This window comes from Rhinoraja longicauda, chromosome 2 (genome assembly GCF_053455715.1).
Source record: "Rhinoraja longicauda isolate Sanriku21f chromosome 2, sRhiLon1.1, whole genome shotgun sequence".
Lineage (NCBI taxonomy): Eukaryota > Metazoa > Chordata > Chondrichthyes > Rajiformes > Arhynchobatidae > Rhinoraja > Rhinoraja longicauda.
The window spans coordinates 58888228-58907626 of NC_135954.1; the positions used below are offsets into that span (position 1 = coordinate 58888228).

General features: G+C 40.9%; 1 protein-coding gene across 6 annotated transcripts in view; it reads left to right on the forward strand.

Annotated features, from left to right (window-relative positions):
- Positions 1-1475: 1475 nt before the first annotated feature.
- Positions 1476-19399, forward strand: part of LOC144604801 (cadherin-20-like) — a 177047-nt gene continuing 159123 nt past the window's right edge. For 2 of the 6 annotated variants that reach the window (XM_078419468.1, XM_078419528.1), the window contains exon 1: positions 2175-2236. The gene's annotated coding sequence lies outside the window, so the exon portion shown is untranslated. Of the gene's footprint in view, positions 1497-1759; positions 1957-2174; positions 2237-2716; positions 3024-19399 lie in introns of those variants that run through there. The other 4 variants (XM_078419518.1, XM_078419498.1, XM_078419478.1 and 1 more) reach the window with 4 other exon arrangements.

The window sequence follows — 19399 nt, forward strand, 5'->3', positions numbered from 1 at the left end:
CCATTGTTCATCTGTGGGGTGTTGATCAAGGGGTAGGTACGAGGATGTACGAGGTCAGAGAGCAGGCACCTGGCCTCAACACTCAGCAGTGAGGTGTCTTGTATGAAAAACATGGATGATTCTTGGTGAGAAATATGATTAAAATGAATACACACTGTTTCTCTCCTAGAAGAAAGAACATAGAACAACACAGCACAGGAAAAGGCCCTTTGGCCCACAATGTCCATGCTGAACATAAAGTCAAGTTAAACTCCTTTGTCTGCATGTGATCCATATCCCTCATTTCCTGTGCATATCTATGTGCCTGTTTAGAAGCCTTTTAAATGCCACTATGGTATCTCCCTTCACCATTACCCCTGGCAGCTGTTCAGGCTGTTAAAAAAAAACTTCCTCTACACATCTCCTTTAGCATCTGTTTTACATATTCTGTTGGGTTTTTTTTGTTTCACCAAATATTTATTGAAACACAGGGCCTTTAACATGGCAAAAATATCTTAAGGCTTTCAGAGAAGCATTAACAAACAGCATATGAGGAAGTGCTACATGTTTGGGCAGATGATCAATATATTGGTCACAAAATGCTGGAGTAACTCAGCAGGTCAGGCAGCATCTCAGGAGAGAAGGAATTCCTTCGCTCCTGAGATGCTGCCTGACCTGCTGAGTTACTCCAACATTTTGTGAATAAATACCTTCGATTTGTACCAGCATCTGCAGTTATTTTCTTATACAATATATTGGTCAAATTGGCAGGAGCATACTAAAGGAAAGAGAGGCGGGTGAGATGGGGGGGGGGGGGGGGGGGCATGGGGAGATAGGGGGACAAGAACATTGGTTTGATTTATCGCAGTTTATAACATCCTTCCCATTATTGTCAAACTAATGATAATGATAGCTTGAATATTTTGTGACATTTTGGGTACGGACCCGCGCAGTGCTTGTTTAAATTTTAACTAGCTGAAGAGATCGAGTTCTATGACATGGAAAATGTAAATATTTAGAAAGCTTATCATCCTAGAAATTGTAACTGAAAAAAAACGGCTTGACAACACTGCTTGGCAATCCTGTGTTATACTTGGAGAACACAGACACAGGTTAAGCATGCCTTTACTACTCCAGGCATGAGCAACTTTTCCAGGCAAGATCGCCCCCCATCCCTGAGTCAGGTCCCAAAGTTACCGCCGCAGATTAGTTCGGTCAGTCAACAATAACCAAGCAGCGGGGATGTGTGGCTTGAGGGACTGGGTGACTGGAAGAGTTGGACACATACTGATAAAGTGGTCATACTCATAAAGAGGGACATTTTGAGTGACATAATTGCCATTATGAATCCGTTCATACAATTGACACCCGGTCAAAGCAAAGAAACAAACTAACAAACGCAAAAGCATTCCAAGTTATTTAATTAGAAGATCGCGGAAGTGTAACAACAAGCGGAATGCATTATTGAAGGCAGTGAATTCCTACTTGTGAAACTTGCCCCAAAATCTCTCAAAGAAGTAAGTTAATTAATAATAATCCTCATGTACTACATAATAAATATTCATTTAAACTGGGAATTCGCTCAAACGCATCTGCCGTGCCCGGGAATTGGTGCACCAATCCATTTATTCTGAGTTGAAACCACTGCAGGGTTAAATTGTTTGCTTTATTTGAGCTTGCAAGGGGAAAGTGAAGTCTTACGCCCAGTTGTTTCCCCCCCACCCCCCCCCTTTTGATCTGGAGGGATGTGTTGAATTCAAGGCTCGCACGTCTCACTACATCCCTGGTGGGTGGTGAGGTCTAGCGGTACGAGCGGACACCCGCGGGCAGGGGTGGCAGATGCACAAGTCACCGCATTCACCAGCCCGTGGAAGCGGGCAACTCCCCGGGGCGAGATGGTGTGGATCTTGGCACCAATTGGCTAATTCAATTTAGTTCCACCGCATTCGCCCTGTCGGAATATTCATGAGGCTGAGAGTGAGTACCACTGGTGCCGAGAGAGGAGCGTGCAATAAGGAAGAGAGCGGAGAGAGAGGCTGCAAGACTTTCCACGAGCAAAAGCCATGTAGAAAAAGTTTCTCGCCTGCACATTCTGAGCCATCGCTCGCCAGCAAAAGCTTGCATTTTCTCCGAAGAGCTTTCGGCGCAACTTTTCTGAAGAGTGCTTATTTATTAAACTGCAGGGGGGGGGGGGGGGGGCAGCGAGGCTGGGGAAGGTTTCGAGGTGTGAAAATTGACGGGTTGACAGGACTACGAGGTAATGTGGCATTTTATTACATTGTTTAGGTGGTGACACCCTTCGCTGTTGTTGTAGACAAAGCAAACATTTTTTTGCATATTTAACTGGAGTAGCAATCGGTCGTCAGTGAAGACGGGCAGACATGAGGTGTGGGTAGTAATTTTATTAACGTCCAGTCCGTTACAACGTTTGTACTACTTTCAGCTGAGAGCAGTCTTCCTTCCTGCTCTTGGTATGGATGTCACGTATCACAGCCCTCTTTACTTGTTGCCCGCCTGTTCGAAAGGAAACTTCAATTATGATTAATATGCGTTGACTTCGGCTGCAAAATATTAACCCAGACAAATGAAGGTGGCGTTTATAGTGCAAGGGCAGTGACTCTTTAAAAAAACGTTCCGGGGAGATCTTCCTGCTACAGAAAGGGCTTTGGAGGCTGAAATTGTGCAGAATAAGGTCGGAGGAAGGGGCCTGATTACTAGCAATGGTGCAAAGTGAGCCTGGCAGCTGACAGCAACAGAAGCCAAAAGGCCACTTTTTATTCTTGTTTTCCTCTCCTTTGAGAATGGCAGTCCCTGCCAACGACTGTATTTCTCGACTGGATAAAGATTCCACTGTGGAAACGTGTGACTAGAATTAATTGCAGCACCAGGATAGGAAAATAGAGCCCCAGCACATAAATGCTGCGCTGCAGGGCCTTTGTTCCATCTGAAGTTGCTACATTTCTTTAAGCAAGTGGCTCCCGGAAGAATTAAAATGCTCATGTTGTCTAGGCAGGGAGCAACGGCGATAAGGTCATTTCCCTCAGGTAGATGATCGTCAGTTTAAAATTCTGTTCAACTCCTTTGAGTCTATATTGGCTGTACAAAGCGATCGATCTTAGCGTGAACTTAATTTATTCAGGAATCGGGAGCAGTTTGAAGTTTCTTTCGTGTGAATCTGCAGGAGCAGAGTTAGCTCCGTCATTTTCGAAACTGACCAAATCCTTGCTATTTGGACATTGTGGCTTTGACATGTGATGCATTATTGTTTTTAACCAGTGCATATGGGCAAAAATCAAGAATTTCACCCGTCACGGTACAATTGTATAGTTTAGAGAAGCAAGGAACTGCAGATGCTGATTAATACACAAAAGGACACAAAGTGCTGGAGTAACTCAGTGGGCAGGGCATCATCCTTGGAGAACATGCATCGGTGACGTTTTGGGCCGAGACCTGAAGAAGGGGGACGAAAGACACGAAATGCTGGAGTAACGCAGCGGGACACGCAGCATCTTTGGGGAAGGGTTTGGACTCGAAACGTCACCTATCCATGTTCTGCCTTACCTGTGGAGTTTTTCCAGCACTGCGTGTTCTTTCATGGTTGTATAATATGGCCACTTTTGCACAGGTACATTTCAGGTACAGGCCTGGGTCAGTTCATTTGGTTGATGTACTCGTCAAATATACTATAGATCTACTTTTGGCATTTAATTGTTTTTTGTGTATTATTGAGAAAGAAGAAAAATTAAGGAAAAAATGTGTTACAATACGTGTCTTTTCTATTTTACTGTAATATTAACATGAACTCAAAATGAGGCAGTCAAATCAAATCACCCCTGAATTGAATTACTAAATTACTTTGGGGAAAAGGAATAGGTGACGTTTTGGGACCAGACGTCGAGTCTCAACCCGAAATGTCACCTATTGCTTTTCTCCAGAGATGCTGCCTGATCCGTTGAGTTACTCCAGATGTTTGTGTTTATCTTTGGTGTAAACCAGCATCTGCAGTTCCTTCCTACACATACTAAATTACTTCATTATTCAACTCACCCTCATTTATCAAATTTTGTCTCTTTGTGTGCTGTATATTTCATCTGTATGTGTATTTTGTACAAATTATATGTGTGCTGATGTGTATGTGCATGGGCTTGTAAAATATACAAATAATATGGCTTTTATCTATGTATATAACTGTTTTATGTATATAACTATGGGCTTGTAAAATATACAAAAAATATGGCTTTTATCTATGTATATAACTGTTTTATGTATATAACTGTTCTATACATATAACTATACACATTCCTAGAGTTTAGACCCTAGCTCGTATCCTGTCTTGGCTCTGTGCCTGCATCCTCATGCTATTTAAATTCATATAATGAAATAATTTGAATTGCTTTGATGATAGCTACTGTGTATTATTTCCTTTGACACAAGAAATATTGCCAGTTGGTTATCATGTTTTTATTATTTTTTCGGCTTGCTCCTTCAAGCCCTATACTTGCTCATGTGTAGACATGCATGCAAAGCAAGTATAGTCAGTTATTCTCTCCTGCTCATCTGTTCCTTTCCACGGAATGCATCATTGCCCAGTGAAGGCATCAGGCTATTTGCCCATTAGACCATCACCAATCCCATTCTTTAACCAACCAGCTGGAGTGTTTGAGAGTCCCAAATACATTGGACATTTAGGGATGGCTGAACACTAAAATTGAACACTGCAGGCCTATTCAGCAAGTGCCAGAGTTCCCTCCACTTTGGATTATTTCATTTCTCCACAGACTGGCAACATCTATCTGAAGAGGGCAATTTCCCCATTCTCACATTCTGGATGGGCCTCCATTGGTTTCCTGCCTCTATGGCAGTTTGATGGATCAGTCAATTTTTTAATCTTCACCCTCCTAAAAAAAATCTGAAATATCCCCTGTAGGTCAGATGGTGTAAATTGATGCTGTTCGCCAGTATCGGGGATTTATTTTTAAGAAGTACTTATCAATCTATTAAGCCGTGACCAGTTCCGATAAAGCTCAACGCCCAAAGTTTTGAAATTGTGGGCTGTGAATGCATTGTACGCCATCGTAAATATGCTTGAAAAAAATCTTTTTTTGGTATTCTGATAAAATGATGACCATTTAGAAAAATAATTTTATGTTCATAATTCACCATAAACTAATGCTTTCTTGTGCTAGATATACCCACTAATGGACAAAAGATTTTTCCTATCCATCCTTTCAGTTTCCCTCATAATCAAAAACATATGTGCTTTCATGCCCTGGGATGTTGCTCCAGAACATAGAGGATTAGTTGGATCATAACGTCCAATGTTCATCTCTGCTTGTTTCTCAACCTATCCTTTTGAAAGGTTTTTCATCCAGTGAGCAGAGACCAGAACCCACTCATTTGCGAGCCCAACAACAAATTCCATTTGCACACCAACTTCAATGCAGTAGAAACAACCCAATTTATTGCATGGGAAAGTTTTGATTCAATACAAAATAATGTAAGAGACATAAGGAAGTAGTTTGAGAGGGTGACCTGTTAGAGATCTTAACATTACAAGGGGGGGGGGGGGGGGGGGTGATAGGATGGATAGGAAAAATCTTTTATCCCATGGTGGGCATATCTAGAACAAGAGAGCATAGTTTAGAGTGAGAGGTGGGAGATTTAGAAGGGATCTGAGGGGAATTATTTTCACATGGAAGTGGGTTGGAGTTTGGAATGCACTGCCTGAAGAAGTGGTGGAGGCAGATACTCTCACGACATTTAAAAAGCATCTAGACTAGTACTTGAATTACCAAGGCATAGAAGGCTATGGATTAATACAGATAAATGAAATTAGTATAGATAGAGACAACGGGCAGCATGTGCATCGTGGGCTAAATTTCAAGAACAGCTACTTCCAAGAAAACTTCTGGCTCTTGAACACTCTTCTTCTTCTTGTGTTTGAGGCAGCAGAAGTTATGAAGCTGCTTCGGCTTCTGCTGTCTCTGTTTGTTGTCAGTTGACAGGGCAACTGAGGTCAGTTGACAGGGCTCACCACGGGGAGGTCGACAACGTGAGCACCGCTCTTGAACACAAAACCATACTAATCTCAGCAACTATGATCATTCATGAACTGAGTCTTTGCTTGAACTATGGACTATTTTTTTGCACTATTATGGTTACCTAGTATTACGATTAGTAATTAATTATAACGTTGATTATTATATATCCATCTGTATGTTACTGTGTTTATACGCCTATTAAGCTGCAGCAAGTAAGAATATCATCGTCCCCTTGTCGGTACATATGGCAATTAAACATATATGATTTGTCTCTTGCCTCTGTTGAGTAAGACTAATGAGGAATACAGTTATCTCAGACAGCAGTCAGAGAAGATTACAGAGAAGGGGTGAAGGCAAGGCCATGGATTGATTTGAAAGCAAGGTTAAGAATTTTCAAAGTTAGGCTTTGTAGACAAGGACCCAATGTAGATTCATGAGCACAGATAGGAGGAATAAATACGTTAGTGCTTGAGCTGCAGAATTTTTGAATGCTTAAAGATTTATTTGCAACTAGTTACGATGACAGGCAATAGAAAGCATATTTTTTCTTGCTGTGAATAAATACCTACATTTTCTGTCAACCTTCTTTTAAATCAGGAACAGAGAAGCATTGAAGAATTTGCATGGCAGTAAATGAAGGCATTTCAGATGCTAATTGGTTCCGTTGTCTCTGATTCCCAATAAAGATTGTGGTGAATGTGAATGCACATTGGGGATTAATCAATGTTTAAGTTAGTATCGAAGATCCTGATAGAAAGTCTGTTGCCCCAAAATTGTCCAAAGCTCATTCCAAACGACATTTCCTCTGAGTTTTCCTTCGGTCCAAGAGACTTGATTCACTCCTTATCCAGGCAGCACGGTCAAAATCAATAATTTATTATTTTAGGCAGATCAAAGCAAAGTGGAAACCTATACTCGCCACCTGTATAATAGTGGTTTAATGTGTACTACTCTGGCTTGATGGATCATCCAGACTGAGCAGTTTTGAATATTTCTTTTGATCTTTCCAACTATCAAAAATGGACAGTAAAGTGCTTTGCTGGAAAGTCCCCTTGTTAGCAACCTGAAATGTGTTTTGAATATTTCATGGGATTCATGACAAATCCTTCTTTTCTTTCTTTAAAATAATATTTTTCACTTCTAAAATAAAATGAGCATTCTGGCTAGGTTAGACTAACACTTGGGATCTCTTGGGTCTCTGTTGCCCATTTGCAGACTGGCTCATGACCAGAATTGTATGTCTGTAGATCAATGGGCAGGAGAGTGGAGAAGGCAATGTCTCATAAAGAACTTGCTGCTGTAGGGTTAAATGAAGATGGGCACACCAAAAACATCACAGTCTTGGAAATGGTGTCATGGAGATTTACCGGTATGCCATAGGGTTGAAGTGTTTTAGTTACATGAAGCTCAGAAAGCGGGGATTCTCTTTTTTGAACAGGGAGAAGGTTAAGAGGAGATTTAGTGGATGTGATGAAATGATAAGGAGTGTTAGTAGAGTGGATAGAGTATATCTTTCATTGGCAGGGGTTTCGTAACTTGAAGACACAGATTTGAAATTGTTGGCGTATGATCGGGTTTTGATAGGGCAAAATTATTTCACTCAACAGGCTGTTACCACCCAGAACGTGTTGCCCAAAACAGTGGTGGAAGCAGAATTAGTACTGACTTTCGAAGAGGAATTGGATCTATTGTTGATTAAGGAAATAATTGGAGGAGAATGATGCAAGGACAGAGGTATGGGAATAATTGTTTCAGAGAGCAGGTATGGGCAGGTATGGGCAGTGGCAGGTATGGGCAGTATAAGCCAAATGACCTTCTGTGCTGTTTGAAAGTGTATTTGCTGAAAACTGTCTTGCAGCGCATTTCATATGTGCAAGTTGTTTCATGTATTTTGTTGTTTCATGTGTTTTATGACTGTTGGCAGATCAATTTCCCTCCTGGGATAAATAAAGTTCTATCGTATCGTATCATATTGTGAACCAGGCTGCTTGAGGTCCTGATGCAGAAGATGCACCAAAGGAACAAGGTCTTATTCAGTACTGAATGTAATTTTGAGCAAAATTGTAGGTGTAAATTGTACACAGGGAAGTTGTCCAGATCTTTCACACCTGGCTAGCAAATGGGAAATCGGTTTTCTGATGAAGTTAAGTCTGAATTGTGACAATGCTTTCCGATCCAGGATGGATATGATTGGATAATCCCCCTGTCACTGCAGCACAGTGGCACAACTGGTAGAGATACTGTCTCACAGAGACCAGAGCCAGAGACCCAGGTTCGATCCTGACTTCTGGTGCTATCTATGTGGAGTTTGCACATTCTCCCTGTGACTGTGTGGGTTTCCTTCAGGTGGTCAGGTTTCGTCCCACAGCTCCAAAATGCATGGATTTGTAGGTTAATTGGCCTCTGTAAATTGCTTCTAATGAATGAATGGTGAAAGAATGAATGTGAAAGTGAGATAACAATAAGCTAGTGTGAGCAGGTTCTGCAATGGTCAGCGTGGAATTGGCAGGCCATAGGGCTTGTTGCCATGCTGTATCTTTCAATTAATGTATCAATCAATCAATCAAGCCTGATGACTAGTATGTAGGAAGGAACTGCAGATGCTGGTTTAAATCAAAGATAGACACTAAGTGCTGGAGTAACTCAGCGGGACAGACAGCATCTCTGGACGTTACACATTCCATCTCTCCAGAGATGCTGCCTGTCCCGTTGAGTTACTCCAGCACTTTGTGTCTATCCTGAGCCTGTTGATTACATTGTTTGTCGTCCTGTTCAATCACAGAATCTGAGCACTGCTGACAGGAGCAATAGTATTTATTGCTTGAAAATGATGGTGACACAAATGTCTGAAGTCTTGCAGTCCATTTGGTGCGAGTACTTGCACAATGTGAATGAGGTACCAATCACTGATTGATGTGCATAATTTGAGCATGACTATCTTCCATTCAATGCATGTTTCTGGAGAATTGTTTCTGCTTTTATTGAGAGCCAAATAGTAAAATGTGTCAAACATGGATCCTGGCTCATCTGTCATGCTTTTAAGACCCTTTGCAAAACACATCTCCTTGACCAAATTTCCAAATCACTCCTTTGACTTGAGGTCAATGCTTCTGTGATTATACTTCCATGAATCACCTTGGAAACAACATATGTGATCAATTGAGGTATCTTACTGCAAATTGTTTCTGTTATTGTTGACGCACCAGGCTTTCTGATGAATATGGTGGGCACATGAAAGCAAACAGGTGCGTGGACTTATAACCAGAGGATCGTCCTTTCTCAGAAATAAAGGCAACCGTGAGTGAATAAGTTAAATCCTCGATCTGTGAAACACATCTGTGTTTCTTCAACTTGAAAATAAGTACAATCCTGCTTCCTGATTTGTGTCCATCAGAGGGCCCAGTGCTTAGGATGGATGGGCAAAAAGGTGACATTTTATGTGATTTACATGGTGCTCAGAGAGGTATGCATTAAACATAGCCACATGGTAAGAGTATACATTGGTGCATACCTCTCATTAGTTGAATTGACTTTCCCAAGAAAACCACCCCTGTTGAGGCAGAGCCCATGCAGTTGATGGAAGCATCTTTAATCACGGCTTTAATGATGCAGAATTATTCTGTTAAAGTAAGGTTGCTATGATGATAGCATAAGTTTGTTGCTATACTTCCAAAAAAGGGCAAAATGAAATTAGTGCAGTAACATTACCTCCCTCACCTATGTTCTGGTCTCTTTGTACCATGCTACACTTACCAGTAATTCTTTGCCAAGCCAGCTGAGATGGGATGTGCATATTACTATAGACTGGATGGTTTCAATCTATAATGAAAACTCCTTACCATTCAACCCAAGCCTTTATTAAACAAGTACATTTGATTACATACTTGATTGTGCTTGTGGACCAGCCATTGGCAGATCAACACACGGGTCAAAGAAAGTGGAATTCTCTGCCTCAGAAGGCAGTGGAGGCCAATTCTCTGAATGCATTCAAGAGAGAGCTAGATAGAGCTCTTAAGGATTGCAGAGTCAGGGGGTATGGGGAGAAGGCAGGAACGGGGTACTGAGGATGATCAGCCATGATCACATTGAATGGCGGTGCTGGCTCAAAGGGCTGAATGGCCTCCTCCTGCACCTATTGTCTATTGTCTATTGTTCCATGCATTGTTTCATTCTGAACTTTTTATCAAGTAATCTAAACAAAAATGATGAATTTTCAGAAAACTATTGCATTTTGCCTGAAGCCAATCACTATTTATTTGGCTCATTTCTTACCCAGAAACTAACCACTTGCATATAATTTTAGTTATTTTTTTGAAACAGAGTATTCCATTCAATAACTTTAACAAACCAAATTATATTGGTTGCACGTAGGAAAAAGAGGAGTAAACAAATGAGCCAGAACATTGCAATTGTAGTTATGAAGGTTCCCTCTGAACAGTACTCCTGCTAAATTCACAACTTTAAAAAAAATACAGAGTTTGGTTAAGGTAAGGCAAATGTGGATGAGTAAACCGGAGGCCAGACTAATAATCTAGACAATTTTAATCCTATCTTAGTAACTGGACATTTAAATTCAGTCAATTAAATACATTTAGGATGAAAGGCAGGTCATGGTAATGTTGACCAGGAAGCTATTGGATTGTTGTAAAAAATAATCTTGTTAATTATATTAGTTTAGCAATAATATTGACAAGGTTTCATAAGGCGGCTAATTTTAAAAAGAAGGAACTTTTCTTGAGAAAGTGACAGCAATTGCCTTTTGAAGTGGATGAACAAACACTGTTCCCTCCATAGGCAATTAAGGATGGTCTTCATCCACTGAATGAATTTTTAAAAATCCCAAGAACAACTACCCAAGATAGACACAAAAAGCTGGAGTAACTCAGCGGGACAGGCAGCATCTGAACGTCACCCATTCCTTCCCTCCAGAGATGCTGCCTGTCCTGCTGAGTTATTCCAGCTTTTTGTGTCTATTTTCGGTTTAAACCTGCATCTGCAGTTCCTTCTTACACAATTACCCAGGGAAGGATATACTTGCAATGGATGGTGCAATAAAGATTGTCCATTGGGAAGGAGTGTATGATATATGAGGAGGGGCATAGTCAGTAAGTCGGCCAATACTCAGGTGAGTCTCAGATCAGTTTGAAGGAGGGTTCCCCCACCTGAAACAATCACCTTTCCAATCCCTCCTCAGATGCTGCCTGATCCACTGAACTCCTCCAAGATTTTGTTTTTTTGTTTGAAATTCTTGTGTCTCTGGCCTATTGTTGTGGGCTTTGGACTGTGAAGGTGCCAGGCTGTGAAGGTGCCAGGCTGCATTGTCTGGAATCAGGGGTTACTGCTTTAAAATAAAGGGTCAGCCATTCAGGACAATTTCTGGAATCTTTGGAATTCTCCACCCAAGAGAACTACAGTTGCTCAGCCGCTGAGAATATTATAAAACACAGATTGATAGATATGAAATGAGAGGAAGCAAAGCTTATGGGATTTGTTCAGGAGAGTCGTGCTGTGATAAAAGAGCAGATAATGGTGGATTTGGCACAAGATGTTGGCACAATGGTTTACTTTTGCTTTCATAGGTCAGGTTTTTGCATTATGTTCCCACAAAAGCTTACAAAAGAAGAGTTTTTTTTACTATGAATTACTTTGATAGCTTTGATGTTGACAAAGCTAAGGCTGCATTTTCTATTGGGAATGAAGTATATGCAGTCGGGGATAAAATAAAGTAGGACAGAAAATTACTTTTTTTTAAAAATGAAATGAAAGAAAAAGAAATATTCTGCTTCACACTGTGATAATCATGAATATTGCCTTCACTTAACTGAAGAGACCATTGGATTGCTTGCTTTGATAAAATGACAATACAAAACTAAGTAAAGTGCAAGTTAATGATAGAAATTCATACAGTCAAACGCAGGCTAATCTGTTTCATCTTTCATCTAAGAGCAAGTTAAAAAAAGGAAAGTTGTACTACTAAAGGTGTTTCATCCACACATATCAAACATGACAGCTATCTGTTTGTGAAAAGGCTAACTAATTCTTGTGTTTATGAATAGATAGATGACTTTTATTCCACTCATTGTAAGCATCATCTCCAGCCCCATGCCAAAAATAATTAAGTAACTAAATCACCTTTTATATGTTGACTAGTAAAAGGTGATTACCTCTAGTAATGAAATGACTGCCTTTTGATTGATGGAAATTCAGATAGTAATTTATGTCTCACTGATTAAAGCCATGCTTTGCATGAAGATAATTTACCATTGGATGTCATATTATTTATAGTGCGGTGTACAAGCAGCACATTCCAATTAATTGGTTCAATAGACAATAGACAATAGACAATAGGTGCAGGAGTAGGCCATTCAGCCCTTCGAGCCAGCACCGCCATTCAATGTGATCATGGCTGATCACTCTCAATCAGTACCCCGTTCCTGCCTTCTCCCCATACCCCCTCACTCCGCTATCCTTAAGAGCTCTATCCAGCTCTCTCTTGAAAGCATCCAACGAACTGGCCTCCACTGCCTTCTGAGGCAGAGAATTCCACACCTTCACCACTCTCTGACTGAAAAAGTTCTTCCTCATCTCCGTTCTAAATGGCCTACCCCTTATTCTTAAACTGTGGCCCCTTGTTCTGGACTCCCCCAACATTGGGAACATGTTTCCTGCCTCTAATGTGTCCAATCCCCTAATTATCTTATATGTTTCAATAAGATCCCCCCTCATCCTTCTAAATTCCAGTGTATACAAGCCTAATTGCTCCAGCCTTTCAACATACGACAGTCCCGCCATTCCGGGAATTAACCTAGTGAACCTACGCTGCACGCCCTGAATAGCAAGAATATCCTTCCTCAAATTTGGAGACCAAAATTGCACACAGTACTCCAGGTGTGGACTCACCAGGGCCCGGTACAACTGTAGAAGGACCTCTTTGCTCCTATACTCAACTCCTCTTGTTATGAAGGCCAACATTCCATTGGCTTTCTTCACTGCCTGCTGTACCTGCATGCTTCCTTTCAGTGACTGATGCACTAGGACACCCAGATCTCGTTGAACATCCCCTCTTCCTAACTTGACACCATTCAGATAATAATCTGCCTTTCTATTCTTACTTCCAAAGTGAATAACCTCACACTTATCTACATTAAACTGCATCTGCCATGTATCCGCCCACTCACACAACCTGTCTGAGTCACCCTGCAGCCTTATTGCATCTTCCTCACAATTCACACTACCCCCCAGCTTAGTATCATCTGCAAATTTGCTAATGGTACTTTTAATCCCTTCATCTAAGTCATTAATGTATATCGTAAATAGTTGGGGTCCTAGCACCGAACCTTGCGGTACCCCACTGGTCACTGCCTGCCATTCCGAAAGGGACCCATTTATCCCCACTCTTTGCTTTCTGTCTGTCAACCAATTTTCTATCCATGTCAGTACCCTACCACCAATACCATGTGCTCTAATTTTGCCCACTAATCTCCTATGTGGGACCTTGTCGAAGGCTTTCTTAAAGTCGAGGTACACCACATCCACTGACGCTCCCCTGTCAATTTTCCTAGTTACATCCTCAAAAAATTCCAGTAGATTTGTCAAGCATGATTTCCCCTTCATAAATCCATGCTGACTCGGAATGATCTTGTTACTGCTATCCAAATGCTCAGCAATTTCGTCTTTTATAATTGACTCCAGCATCTTCCCCACCACTGATGTCAGACTAACTGGTCTATAATTACCCGTTTTCTCTCTCCCTCCTTTCTTAAAAAGTGGGATAACATTTGCTATCCTCCAATCCACAGGAACTGATCCTGAATCTATAGAACATTGAAAAATGATCTCCAATGCTTCCACTATTTCTAGAGCCACCTCCTTAAGTACCCTGGGATGCAAACCATCAGGCCCTGGGGATTTATCAGCCTTCAGTCCCATCAGTCTTCAGTCCCATCAGTCTACCCAAAACCATTTCCTGCCTAATGTGGATTTCCTTCAGTTCCTCCATCACCCTAGGTTCTCCGGCCCCTAGAACATTTGGGAGATTGTGTGTATCTTCCTCAGTAAACACAGATCCAAAGTAACGGTTTAACTCGTCTGCCATTTCTTTGTTCCCCATAATAAATTCCCCTGCTTCTAATTGGCATTGCGTGAGGAAGAGAGGTGCTCTCACTCCACATTAAAATATTTCTATACATTTTCTCTCTATTTATCTTTGCTTTAGAGGGGCAAGTGGGAAATACCAATCACAGGAAAATAGTCGGTGAGGAAGGATATAGAATTCTCCAATCATTTTAAGATGAGATGTAAGAAAATATGGAGTAGGAAAATTCTCAAATCTTTAAGATCTCAAAGGCCCAGTTTGATTAAATTATAACATTTAAAAAATAATCTTCACAGAGCAGAGCAGCGTTTATCACCTATCCACAGTAGCCCATATGAAGTTTGCCACCAGCCACTTTTTTGAACCCTAGTTCTCTGAGTGGAAAATGGTTTGTATTTTAAGATATTGAACTGGATCAGTTCTGAAACAGTTAAGAAACAGCCACACTGTTGCTAGTCCAGATTCACACACATAACAGATGAGGTAATGCAGCAAAACTTTTTTCCTCAAGACCACCAATTGGTAACAACTACCTGGTAATTTGATGGGCACTTTAACTGACACTAGCCTTTTATTCAAAATGTATTTAGTTAATTGTCAAATTGTAATTTGAACTCACATTTCTCACTCATTACCAGTCTAGACTGCATATCCATTTCCTGGATACATAAAGATAAGCAGTAGCCTACAGTTATTCATTTCCCTTTCTCCCTGCTCCACTGCTCACATTACTGTGATACTTAATTTGTCACTGAAGTTGTTCCTTAGCAAGATTCAACCATCTGAGACACAGTTACGATTCTCTCCATTCCTAAAGTAAATCATCCCACATTTTGATACTTGTAGAAGAAATGTATTTTCAAGCAACCTCATATATTCGACAAACATATAACCAATCTCACCATATTTAATGGTGAATAATAGCGATTTCATAAATGTTATTACAAAAACTGTTATATTTAGAATAATCCTTCATGGACGACATCCATGGCATTAACTTTGACCAAAATGAAGTCCCAGCTACCAAAAGGAAAAACATTGATGAAGCAGAGAATGTAATAATCTATCATGAACCCACTGGGTAATGTAAATCATTGAGTAGACGATGCTAGCATCACCTATCTAATCATATCTAATCATATTAGATTTGTCATTTTAATGTTATACCCCATGCATTTCACTGTACCTCAGTACACATGACAATAATAAACTTAACGCAACTAAACTAAATAAATAGTGCAGAATCACCTGGAAACTCAGGTCTTAATTTCCTTGGCTTCCTGCACTTCTCCATTGATTTCTTCTCACTGTAAAAAAAATCAGACAGCTCACCATCATAAAAATCACCATTGTGTTGATTCTGAATGAGAGCTTGAGAAATATTGAGCATAATCATTAAATTCATACATTCACAATAATTGGCAGATCCATTATTTTACCTGTTATACGTGAAAAGTATGATGATGCCTGTGTGCACCATGCAGGGGCAGCGTAGAGAGCTGAAATGCTTTCACCAATAGTCACCTAAATTTACGGCACCAAAGGAAACAAAACAGTTATTTTACCCTATCCTTTTTCCCAGCTCGCAGTACCAGGACCAGTAGGTTACAGAACATCAGATGTTTATTTGGGTATTATTTTAAGTATAATGATGATTCTGCCTCCAGTAACATTTCAGGCAACTGGCATTAAAGGTCTTAATTCCACTGAAATCCTCTTTCTAATGATCATAAATCTATGTCCATGTTATTGATCTCTCTGGTAAAGGTCTTTAGTATTCACCCTATCTCAGCTCATAATGTCAAACATCCCAGATAACTCTTCTTATTTCTTCTTATTGGGGTGGCACGGTGGCATAGCAGTAGAGTCGCTGCCTTACCGCACCAGAGACATGGGTTCAATCCTGACTAAGGGTGCTATCTGCTCGGAGATGGTATATTGTTCCTGTGATTGCATGGGTTTTCTCAGGGTGCTCCAATTTCCTCCCACACTAAATGATGTACAGGTTTGTAGGTTAATTGGCTTTGGTAAGTTGTAAAATTGTTCCTAGTGTGTGTAGGTTAGTGTAGATAGTGGTCGGCCATGGACTCAGTGGGCCAAAGGGCCTGTTTCCACACCGTATCTCTAAAATCTAAAGTATCTAAAGTCCCGGAATGGCGGGACTGTCATATGTTGAAAGACTGGAGCGACTAGGCTTGTATACACGGGAATTTAGACGGATGAGAGGAGATCTTATCGAAACGTATAAGATTATTCAAGGGTTGGACACGTTAGAGGCAGGAAACATGTTCCCAATGTTGGGGGAGTCCAGAACAAGGGGCCACAGTTTAAGAATAAGGGGTAGGCCGTTTAGAACTGAGATGAGGAAAAACATTTTCAGTCAGAGAGTTGTGAATCTGTGGAATTCTCTGCCTCAGAAGGCAGTGGAGGCCAATTCCCTGAATGCAATCAAGAGAAAGCTAGATAGAGCTCTTAAGGATAGCAGAGTCAGGGGGTATGGGGAGAAGGCAGGAACGGAGTACTGATTGAGAATGATTAGCCATGATCACATTGAATGGCGGTGCTGGTTCGAAGGGCCGAATGGCCTCCTCCTGCACCTATTGTCTATTGTCTATAAAGTCTAATATAGCCTTATTTTTTTCAAGTCTCTCCATTTTTTCTCCAGTTCTGGCAATATCCTTGTCGATCTCCTTGGTACCCTTTCTAATGCTATTACATCTTTCCTTTAATGATCCATCCATACTGCGAATAATGAGAGAATTATAAACCATTAGCCCAAACCTCTCCTGCATTAGTGCAGCACCCTCTCTTCCCCCCTCCCCTCTCCCCTCCCCCCTCCCCCTCCTCCCTCCACCCCCTCCTTCTGCCCCCTTCCCCCCCACTCCATCCCCGTCAGCCCCCCTTATCCTCCATCCTACCCGCCCCCCTCCCTCCCTAGGAGATAAATTTAAACTTTAAAATATGAATAACTTTAAAAATATAACACCGATTTCAATGAAACTTCTTCCATTAGCACCAAAGGGACGACAGTTAATAAGGTTGGCCTAAAATTGTCACGCTATCTTGTACTGTTTTGGCTGTAGTTCAGGAACAAACAAACAGACAAACAAGAGTTTTAGTATATAGATGTTGATGAGAGGGGGGGGGGGGGGGGGGGGGGGGGCTTTCATTTAATCCAAGTATTTTAAACTGATGTGATTTTTAGATTACCAAATAAACTTGCCCATTACACAAACAATATTCTGCATTTGAGTGCCTTCTGCATACAAAGAGGATTGAGATGAGCAGAATGTTTTTTTATATCTTCAGGGATGCAAATCTTTCATAGGGCAATAGATAGGCAGTCATTAAGTATATTCAAGATTTGGAGGTTTCAATCCTTGGACTCCAAAGGAATAGTAGTTGAGACGATGCAGCCACAAAGTGGATGTTAGCTAAGGGATCAGCCGTGTTCTTATTGAATGGCAGACGAGGCTCAGCCTCGCAGCCTAAAAATGCTTCTGTATCCTAAATTTTAAGTTTTAAAAGGTAAACTGGAGATAATCACCCAAGGAAAAAAAATGTTTTTCCCAGTATCATGTTAGGAGTTTGAAAAACTGTCCTTGAAATCTTATCCAAAGTTATCTTAATGCCTGAAGAGTAAATTTTCTGATTCAATTTTGAATGGGCATAAATTAAAAGAGAAATAAAAACACAAGTAAACATTCTACATTTCTGTATGGCTTGGGGGGCATTTAGAAAAGCAAGACCTCCAATCTATGCCACTCAAACAATGAAGTGAACCGAAGTAAATATTTTATCACAATTGATAGAATTTGCAACTCAGTTCTATGATTTGGATTGTGCCAAAATTTAGTTTAATTTAGAGATATAGTTTGGCACCAGGCTCTTCCGCCCACTGAGTCCACACCGATCAATGATCATCCAGACACTAGCTCTTTCACACACAGTAGGGACAATTTACAGAACCTAATTAACCTACAAATCTGCACGTCTTGGGAATGTGGGAGGGAACTGGAGCACCCGGAGAAAACCTACGCGGTCACAGGGAGAACGCGAAAACTCCGCACAGACGACACCCGAGGTCAGGATCAAACTCGGGCCTCTAGTGCTGCAAGGTAGTAACTCTACTGTGTGCCATTGTGCTGCTCCATATTTTATTTCACTTTGTCAGGATCTTCAGACCAGATGTGGAAGATCATTAACTCTTCAACCCCCTACTTTGAGAAAGTTCGCCTCCTCTCTCCGAAGTGAGTTCTTTAAGACATTCTCTTACTGTTCTGTTTAAGAGATGTTGCCTGAACCGCTGAATTATTCCAGCATTTTGTGTCTATCCTTGGTAGTAACCAGCATCTGCATTTTAGATTTAGATTTAGAGATACAGCGCAGAAACAGGTCCTTCGGCCCACCGGGTCCGCGCCGCCCAGCGATCCCCGCACACTAACACTATCCTACACCCATTAGGGACAATTTAAAAAAAAACATTTGTCCAGCCAATTAACCTACATACCTGTACGTCTTTGGAGTGTGGGAGGAAACCGAAGATCTCGGAGAAAACCCACGCAGGTCACGGGGAGAATGTACAAACTCAGTACAGATGGCGCCCGTAGTCAGGATCGAACCTGAGACTCCGGCGCTGCATTCGCTGTAAGGCAGCAACTCTACCGCTGCGCCACCGTGCCGTGCCGTTATTACACTGAGTACTTCTGTATTTCTCTTATGACAATGACCTCGAAGACTACTTTGTTGTCTGTAAATGATGCTGGACTAGTGAAACGTTCAATATAAATGCAAGTCTTTCATTTTTTAATTTCAATTACTTTTCCATAGTCTAACTGTAAGTTTAATGTGAGAAGATCAGTGGGTTACAAGGTGTCACCTACAGAGGACATTCCAAACTATCACAAGGAATTTTGTGCTTGACTTGAATCGGTTATGAAAAATAATTGTAAGTCAGATACAAAAGCACATATACAATCTTGTTATTAATCTATTTATCACATCATTTTCTATGATGCATTAATGCAGAGAAGGAAGTGGTTAGATTTAAGCAGTGAGCATGCACAATTTTGCCAATTAAATTGTATTGTACAATATCATTGCATAGCCCACGCAAATCACTTAAGAACAAAGTATCCTTTTTAATAAGGAAAAGCTTTGCTTGCATGTCATATTAATAACACAGAGGAGGATTTATTTGACCAAATGTACATTGATGTTGTGGGTCAGAAAGTTACAAGAAAGAAAACTTAGCTAACACCTGCGACAACTTTGAAGCTTCTAA